The sequence below is a fragment of the Argentina silus genome, assembly GCF_951799395.1.
Source record: "Argentina silus genome assembly, chromosome: 7".
NCBI classification, from domain to species: Eukaryota; Metazoa; Chordata; class Actinopteri; order Argentiniformes; family Argentinidae; genus Argentina; species Argentina silus.
Genome location: NC_139661.1, coordinates 4,834,118 through 4,844,403, shown reverse-complemented (window position 1 = coordinate 4,844,403; position 10,286 = coordinate 4,834,118).

Below are 10,286 nucleotides of genomic sequence, written 5' to 3'. Positions count from 1 at the left end.
ATATGTTTTTGGCTCCAGCAAGTTCCTTATAAGTCATCAGTATTTCCCCTATATGTCCCCTGAGAAGATATTGCTTACACTGGAAAGGCTGCAGAATTTCAGCTTACTGTTGAAACATGAAACACCCACAGTCAGTCTGCCACATCTTCTGACACCCACACAACACCATTTGTGTTTTCCATAATCCTAGTTCCAGAGAAATACACACAGGTCTATGTGTCATAAACGAAAAGTATATTGTGTATCACTCAGCTTCCTTCCGGAGAGAGATTTCTGAGAATGTTATTTACTATGTGTTCCTGCTGTGTTGGTCTTCTACCTAATCCATATTGGTAACGTTAGAAGATGTCTTGAGGCTCCAAGCTCAGTCGTACAAAATTTATATTGATCTTGTGAACACCTGTTCCCGTGGAGTACAGTTGGGATCTGATAGCATGTGTTGTTGCCTATGGGAAAGGCAAGGGAACTGAACACACAGGCACAGGCACATGTGACCTGGGCTGGAGTTAGGGTTAGGGTTGGGGCTAGGGTTGAGTTAGGGTTGGGGCTAGGGTTGAGTTAGGGTTAGGGTTGGGGCTAGGGTTGAGTTAGGGTTAGGGTTGGGGCTAGGGTTGAGTTAGGGTGACCGCCAGCAGACATCACTTTACATGAGAATGAACCCACATCCGGTTTCCTTTTCACACATTTTCCTTCTCACCACTTTATCTGCTATACCTTCAGCGGGAAAAAATCACCACAGCAAAGAAATATGATAAATGAATAATGAGAGTGGCAAAAAAAAAACGGCAAGCAATTTGGCAAAAATGGTTGCATGTTCCATTTCTCTATTTCTTGTTGTCCCTACAGACATAATGTAAGTGACTTAGAGTGGCTGGAGTTCATCGGCCTGTGACAACAGTGAGGACCACCCTGGTGACACAGCTTTATCACCTCATGTTATACTGTATAAGCTCATCTTTTAAAAGTGCATTGCTTTTCCTTTTAACCACATGGATGATCGGTATGAGTGTTTTTATTGCTAGGCAAATCATTTTAGAAAGTGTTCCATCCATCCCACCTTCCTCTCCCATTGCTGTTATGATTAGTGTCTTCTCTATGTGTCTCCTCATTGCATTAAATGTAGACTCTGGGATATGATGTCATAGCAACAATTACCATGACGACGCTGCCAGAAACAGAGATGCAGACTAAAGAATAGAGCGTGTTAAGACGAAGCCCATGCGTCAAAAGGTTTGTTCTGCAGTTGTGACCATCTCCGGTAGAATTAAAATATGTTTGGTTCTCATCCAGGCAGCTGTTTACTTTAGGCTAGTTTTCAGAGAAATGAAACCAAAAAATGTAAAGAAAAGTAAGTGAAGGGCAGTCAAATGAGTGGACACTCTTGTTCGTTCTTGTTCACCACAATATACTTGATGAAAGTCGCTCTGTTTTCACGGGCGTGATGTCATATCCCAGAGTCTACCTTTAAGTTATTAACTGTACAGTGGTCTATACAGCACTGTAGAGTAAGTATGTAAAAAGGTGATCATAACATGTTTGCATTTAGAAAAAAATATAGTTGGTGCTAATTGTTTGATCTGATTACGTGCATCACCAACAATGGTGTTAACCAAGACAGGGTTAGTAGGTTAGTTCCATGGGCCTCCTCATTGCACATCTGAGAATGATTAGATAATGAAGAGCCCTTAATGCTTCCTCTGGCAGGACAAGCTTTCTATAATCCATAGCCACTTATCCTGGCAATAACTGTCCTCTTTATCTTCTCAGAGACAGCAGACATTAAGAACACGCAAACACCTTTGGACATAAATATTCACACTGTTCAAATCAAAGGCCCAGGGAGAATATTGTCAGGCCAGTCAGCGGAATGACAGATAGCGGGCCCCTTCTGTCAGATCGCCTTTAATGTGCTTCTTCTTCCTTAGCTGTTTGTGCTGACAAAAAGGAAAGCACATCTTCTTAATTGAAGAGCTCATTTCCTAACTATCCTCTATTAAGGATGTGTTATCCAGGCACTTAAGTCAATATTTCACTGAGCCACGTCACCTCATAAACGCTGTTGGTAAACACTCAATCAGTTATAATGTGCTAAAACAATAGCTAGTGGTTACAGTCCATTGCTATTTGACTCTTTCAATTCATCAAATTGTAATAACTATAATAACGTCATATGTTGAGTGGCAAAAAAGTATAACCCCAACCTGAACTCGTGGAATACTGCTTATCATAACCACACTCAGTTTGCTTCACTGTCTGTAGAATTGGAAAGAAGGTACCCCCTGACTCACACTTGTACTCTATGAAGGCACTGCCATTTGGACGCAGAATAGCTTGTAGCAAAACTTCTGTGACTCATTGTCTCTCATGCAGGGTAAACTGTTAGTACGCAACGGGAGGAGACGGCTGGGCATTTAGACCGCCTCACACACATTTATGGTTCAAGCGGCAGCTGCCACTCTTTATGCTTTATCTGTCTGTCAATTTTTACTGTTTCGAGGGAATCAATAATTCTCATCAACATTGAAGTAAACTTTTTATAGTCCCCCTTGAGATTGTTTGTTTATGTTTGTCAAATTGAGGGAGTTGCTGAGAGTTACAGCAGGTATAATCTTTGAGTTAGATCTAACATTTACTTCTAATTTTCCTTTATTTAACCAGTAATCAATTTTGTCTTACTCATCATAGACAGTAGACACAATGTAATCATTGACCTGTCCTGAGGCACCCTGGAGCATCCAGACTCCTTTCTCACTGTCCTGCTCTTAGAGATAGAGTGCAAGAACTCGTTTTGAGATTGAGCAAGCTACTCTCCTGCATCAAAATATATTGTATTGACATTTTCCTGCAATGAAAAGCTACTCCTGAAGATTAGCAAATGACTGCCAGACTCCGTAAATTGGCAAAAAGTGCTACCAGCACCCCTTTAGAGTATTAAGCGTGAATCCAGATAATGAAAGTAGAGGAAGACAGATTAGGCATGTTTTTAAATAAGAAAACACATTGTGTTCATTTCTTTGTACTTCTCTCTCATGAGAAATTGTCTGTTTATTTTAGCGTTTTACCCATAAGGACTTGAAGTATCTGTTGTGATAGATGCTGCCACTGAGAGTTGCTTGCACAGCGCTCTGATAGCTGAATCATCTCATAGCAAGTGCTTTCAATGAAGTTTCAAGCTTTTCACTTCACTAGCTACATTAAGTTTATTAAGAGTCTAAACTCTGTAAAAAAACAACTTCCATCCATCTTCAAGAAAGGCAGATCACGCACCCTGAACGTCAATAGCCTTAGAATTTAAACTTGATCCTTGAGTTGTGCTACTGTACGACGCTTTGCTTAAAGTGTCAAGGCTAAAGTGTTTGAATTTAGGACGCACTCTCTCTAAAGTCTATTACACACTATGGGGCTGACCAGGACTGTGCTACCCTATGCCAGACCTCATTCAGTACAGCACGTTAAAGAACAGCATGCTTTCACTTCACATTGCCCGTTACAGCCCTGTCAGGGTGGGAGCTGAAGTAAGAAATTATACCTTAGCGACACTACATGGACAGGTCTGGTTCAGACATCGCCACGGTTGCCCGCCCCTCAGCACAGGTACAAGCTGGCACCAGATGTGTTGTGGGTCCAGCTGAGCACTCTTTTAACAGTCCCAACTGTGCTGTAAAAAACACAATGTGCAATGTGAAAAGAAAACATCTGGGCCAGCACAGTACGGCTTCGTACGGCCTCATAGTATAAAAACGGCTTGAGAGAGAGAGAGAGAGAGAGAGAGAGAGATGCACACACAGGGAGATATTCTACAGCTCCCCAGAGGAGGGTACATTTTCCCTTTAACTGCAACCCCTCAATCTGTCACCCACCTCTCAATAAGCTAATAGTTCTAATGTGTGAAAATTGATTTCTAGGGACCTGCGTTCTCCTCCTTCCTCAACCCTTTTTCATTCACTTTGGTCTACCACTTGGCTTTATGGTGATTTATAGTCTTGTTGTTATTGATAAGCTGAAATTGATTTTGCTCTCCAATAAAAAAAACGTTGGTTTGTGTAAAGTTTGTGGTCCATGGGAGGTGTATTTGCTGAATAGTGATTCACATTGAACAAGGACTTGGCGAGGACTTTAAAGAAGTGAGGGGTTGACACAAAGACAAACTGTATCCCTATGGTCTTTCAGTTCAATTGCGTCTCAGAGCAATCGAGCAACTCTTCATGCTACCCTGCAGGCGTAAACCAAGTAAACCTTTGTTGGGCTGCAAAACAATAATAAGATATTGGATGATGCTTTTTGACTTTTGGTGACCACCTCCTACTTTTTCATATGAACAGCAAAAGCCAACAGCTGTGAGAAAAATGTACAGTAAGTGGTTGCTGTTGACAACATTCCCATGTCTCTTTCTTTCTGTGTCACTCGCTCTTGAGTTGTCCTCCTTTCCTGGCGACGGCTACGGTTGTTTATGAGATAAGAAAACAACCAGGAGTCAACATCTAGATTTGACTCTAAAAGCGAAACACCTCTTCAAATAGTGCTTCTTTGGGGATGCAATGGATGCATGTGTGACTCTCTTACGAGCAGGTGTAGCTTTTCCCTTCGTTTCACCCTACTACCGACCTTTTGACCCATGCTTAACTGCGGAGCTGGATGTTTTTGTTCGAAATGGTTCATGTCTACCCAGTAACTGTTGGTGTGCAGACGAAAGTATTGTACATTACACCTTGTATTACACATTTTTGGGCTACCCACCATCATGGTATGCCACTGAGGGAGGTTCTTAGCCTTTAAAGACAGTCCCTTGTGGTACACAGACGTTCACGACCCGCTTTCAGTGCATTCATTTCACACTACACTATGCCTCACTGGTGGCTTTCAAGCCTGTCCCCAAAGATTTCGGGAGGTCATATTGCACCAGAATATTTATGACCAAGAATAAATGTATTTACTTCTCAGGCATGGGGTTTCCCTTCCCCTGCCTGAAGGGCAGTGTGTGAAGTAAATGGTCGAGGGTTTGTATTCAACTGATTATGACATTGTCCTCTATTTCCATATTGTTTTTGGTGTGCTTTTTTATGGGGTTATTTCCTCCTACATTGGGGGAAGCAGAATGTAATTGAGCGGTATCTAACCTGAGACTGGATCTCTTTCCCACCTTTAGAGAAGGAAGGAATTTTTAGCATGTCCATGTGAATCTACCACCCCACTGCCTCCCAACACCCTATCCCAGTTCAGGACACAGACGGTTATCTTCATTCAGTAAGAGTGATAATGAAAATGGTAATAAATGAATACAAATAAATAAACACCACTGAGCTATTCTTTTGTGAAACTGTTATTTGACCTGATTCAGTGAAAAGAGACATGATACATTTTACTCATTAATATAATAACACTGTTATTTAGAGCGACATACAATACGTCATTGAAGCAACTACACATCACAATCATCGCAAGTAAAACAATTGTTACCTTTTGGGGACAACCTGGAGAAGGACTGTGTGGGTTAAATGTGGGTTCCGTTTTGTGTGTGCGCATATGCTTCTGTATCAATATCACACACGTGTCTGTAGATGCAATACATTTGTTATATGTTTTATATTAATGTGGGTTATTAATAGGGTTTTGTCTTAGAACTAATTTTACGGAAATTCAGCTAGTTAGAAAATCATCTATACTTTTGTAATGTTAAGTATTGTTTAAATGGCCAAAAAAAAGAAACAATCATGTAAGCCCTTCACACAAACACACACATACAGTACTGAACCTTATGTTCAAGACTGAGATCCAAGCCTTGAACCTGTATTGATCCTTCTCCCATGCTCTCTCATAATGCTAGTAGGACAATGGGAGACATTCTTTTGAGTGTGTGTGCACTGCATGCTCAGATGGTCTTGAGCAAAATGAAAGTGTTCCAATCAGCAAGAAGGAGTTGGAGTGGATATTGCCCTGTCCCCCCAACACAATGCCTCATTACAGTGCCTCACACATCATTTGTCTTCGGCCCTGTCTGGTTTAAACCAAGGCTACGTTGTATAGTGAGAGTTTGCCAGTTAACAGTTTTGTATTGTTGGCAATGATAATGGTGAGGGGTGAAGCTCAAGTGTCTTACAAATCTCAGATTAAACAGTTCTTAACAACTTAAATCACTTAACAATATATATTTTTCCTCTCACCACCTTGAATGGAGGCTTGAAAAGGGATGGAAGGACATCTACTGAATGCTGCTTTCATGCTTTAGTTAGTTTTCATGGCTGCTTTGTGATAATAATAAGTGATGATGATTGAGGTTGTATAAGACTGTGAAAAGTAGGCTACAAATCATTGCCACTACAGTATATGTGTAGGGTCCCTCTGTTTTTGTGTGTTTTTTTTTTTACAGAAAACATAACATTTCCAGGTTTTACAGATTTTCTTTGTTTGTTTCAGTACATCTGTGGCTGATTCTTTTGAAATCGTTTAGGTGTTGTCACTGTATTTGGCTTTAATTACCAGAGATAATGGCTTAAAATGTAACGTGTATATAGTGTAGTGTTGACACTTAGCATTTTGAACCTCTGGACATCAGACTGAGAGTGAAATGGGATGGGAGAGCGCTAGAGTGGAGCGTTTGAGTGTCCTCAGAATTGACCATCTCTGGGGGGCGCAGTGTGCTCCAGTGGAGCCGCTGTCCTCCTCACGCTGATGTCACATTAATCATGCCGATCACCAGCTGCTTTCTTGTCTGTGCTTCGTGCCACTCGTCCACAGGGAATGGTGACCTCCGCGTTAAAGTTCCTTGTTAAATATCATTTTTACAAATCATTTCCCACCATTTTTTTTATGTGAAATAGTTTTATTTTTGTATATATATAATGTGTGTGTGTGTGTGTGTGTGTATATACACATACACACGCTATATGCTCACTGATATTAACAAACATTACAAAAACAAACAATATAATTGTGTCACTTGTTTGTGAATATGATGGTGTGTTTGAAGTGGGGAAGGTAGTAATATATTTACACAGTGAAAACAAAAAAAACACCATATCACAAGTTGCACCTTGCATCATGTGATTTGACAGAATTGGGCCTGTCCTTTATTTTGCTTGCCTGAGACTAGCCCAAAATAATACACATAACCTGATTATCATAATTGAATAGAACCCTTTGCTTTGGTTTGGTTTTTCCTCAGTCTGTTATGAGTCTTTGCTGTACTGCTGCTGCTGTTTGATATCTCCCCCAGGCCACTCGTCTGGTTTTGCTCCTCTGCTCCTCTGTTTAACTACATTCCTCCCACCTCGAGAGGCCAAAAATGTCCAGTCGCACTGACCTGCTACCATTAGACCATTCATCAACGTTCAACTGTCCAAACATCAGAGGTGTTTGGGAGACATCATGGCCACAGTGGTTTGGAGAGCTTCCAGTAACCCTGCTGGCTGTGAGCTGGGATTCCACTGACCATTTGATTTGTTGTTTATGATGATGACACGTTATATATTTGCAATGCATTTTTACCAAAGCAATCACTTCATGTGGCGAGTGGATTGGTTTGTGTATTGAGTGGCTGTGCAGTGTTATACAGCTGTGGCAGTGTCAGTAGACTGCGCTACTGTTTGTCTTTTGTTTATAAAACACTATAACTGACACTGACCTCATCACAACACCTTACTCCGGTGCCCCTTTCCACATTGCACTTCCTCTCTTTACCCACTGCCTCTCAAATACGGTATAATACTCTTCCTTCAGCTTAGAAAGAGAGCGACGATGCCTGTTACTATGACACCATGGAAAGAGAAAGGGATGACAATCAGAGATGGGTGACGATATGGCTGAAACCTAAACTTCCTAGGCTCTCACCATGAAGTCAGAAAGCCTCGAACCAATGGACTCTTAGAAAAAAAACGGTTCTACGTACCAAAAAGGGTTCTTTGGCTGTCCCTGTGGGAGAACCCTTTGAAGAACTATTTTGAGTTCCATATAAAACCTTTTTGGGTTCCATGTTGAACCCTTTCCACGTAGGGTTATTAAAAAGGCTCTCCTACAGGGACAGCCAAAGAACCCTTTTGGAACCCTTAAGAGTGTATGGCCTATATATCCAAACAGGGACATAATGTGGATGTTTAAAAGAGAGGGGTGTTGCTGGGCAGTGACCCAGTAGAGATCTGCGGTTTATCCCTTGTAACAGGTTTCACACACAGCTTGTGGCCAAGCCCACAAATAACAGTCAGGCGTCTTGTTTGCCATCATTCTCTGGCCTGTTTCAAATTACTCACTGGGCCTTTGAAGTTGGCTGATGGACCGGCAGGGTTTTCCCCTGCGCTCTTGCCAGAAAAAGATTGGGTCATCATCAGTAACACCCGCTACATGTGTAACCCCTGAATAAAAGACATTCTTATCCCAGGGTTTTATCAGAGACATAATTAAACTATAACAAACGTCCCATGGCGAGGTATTAGCTGATTTCAAAGTCAGTACATTGATGCCACATGTCATAAATCAAATCAGTCATAGCCATTGTTGGGTTGATTGTTTTCCTTAATGAGGAAATGTTTTTCAAGATATTTTCAAGACAACCTCAATCTTGTGCTACCAGCCAACCATAATGTAAAAGCTTTGAGAGCATGCAGGCTTTCTGAGAGAGAGATTTATCAGCTACCTCCATCCCAGATAGTTTGTAGAGTCCTGCTGATGTCCAGATACGCTCTTAGAAAAAAAGGTGCTACCTAGAACCATGAACCAGTAGGCCAACCTGATCTCATTGCCCATATGGACGCATGTTTCCGATTGTTCATGCCTCAGAACACGACCTATGTTTACGTATGCTTGACCACGTGAATTACGACATGCGTGGCAGTTAGGCAGTATTAGGCATTCACTTTGAGTGGTTACGGTTATGGTAAGTTGTCAGCGGAAGGCATTAGCAAATATTAGCCTAAGCAACAACAATTAGCACCAAGTTTCCCAAGCGTGATTCGAACCACCAACGTCCAGGTTGCAAGTCGGGCAGTTCCCGTATCTGGATGTCCAGATACACTCTTAGAAAAGGGTTCAACATGGAACCCATAATGGTTCTTCAAAGCGTTCTCCAACAGGGACAGTCAAAGAACCCTTTTGGAACCCTTTTGGAGTGTACCCAGAGAACTCCCTAGAGATGTTTCAGAGATGTTCATGTTTATGCCGCTGAGGCAGGTATGAGGAGCAGCGTGTAAGGGTCACTAGGTCAACAACCACTCTGGCAGCAGATAGTGTATACAATGACGATGCCTTCCACCCTTTGTTGTAGAAGACAAGGCCAGACTTAGAAGCATGTGTTATATTCATACTATCACAAACAGGGACAGATGTCCTTCGATATCAAATAGTGAAACTGACATCACATAAGGTTGGTCTTGGAGTTACAGTAGTACTACCACCTTTAGCATGTACCTTTGTCTATATACCTTTGTCTTCTGAAATACACCTCTCGCTTTTCTGTCTGTCTCCAACTGTCTGTTCAATTACAAATGGTTATTTTTTTCTGAAGAATGGGAAATCTCACACAAAAACCGAAATTGAATCGTGCAGCAAGCTAACCAGCGACAATGTGTGGGCTAGGAATTGGAGACTTGTGTCCTGAACCTGCCGCTCTCACTCAGTGAGGGGTTTCACTAGGACGTTCCTAGCCTGCCATGGACCATTGAGCAATAAAAAGCCTGTAACTCAATCCAGAGACTAATCCAGCCTGGACAATCGCTGGCAGACCTTCGGTTGAATCCACGCAGACTGTCCCCAGCGCTGTTTCTCATGTCACAAGGCTGTCCCAGCATGGGCTCAGGGAACCATGGGGTACAGGAATGATGTGGGAAGTTCTGGGAACACTGGTGCATAAGTGAATGTGTAGGCACACTAAACATGATGCATACCAACATTCAGGAATTTGTCACCTCTATTTCTTCTTGGTCTGAATGTGAGGACTCAAATTGTTAGGTTAACAGAAAGCAGAGGGAGTAAAAGTAAAATATTATTTTAGAATATAGCCCTACAGTAAATGTATATGTCATAAATGCCCTACCCTTGTTACTGAGATTGATAGTCTGAAAAGATGGGGTTATTACATTTGGAACAGTCTGTATCATGTTATGCTTTCATGCTTTGTAACATATTTAAGTCTACTGTTAAGACTCTCCCTATTTAGGATTAGATTGTTGCTGTTTTTCATCTCAGTGAGGCCATGTGGACAAGACAATGTTTATCAATGAAAGAATTGATGACAAATGCATTTCAGCACCACTTAATAGAACAGCTCCGGGATGCAGTACTGTATATACACTAATTGC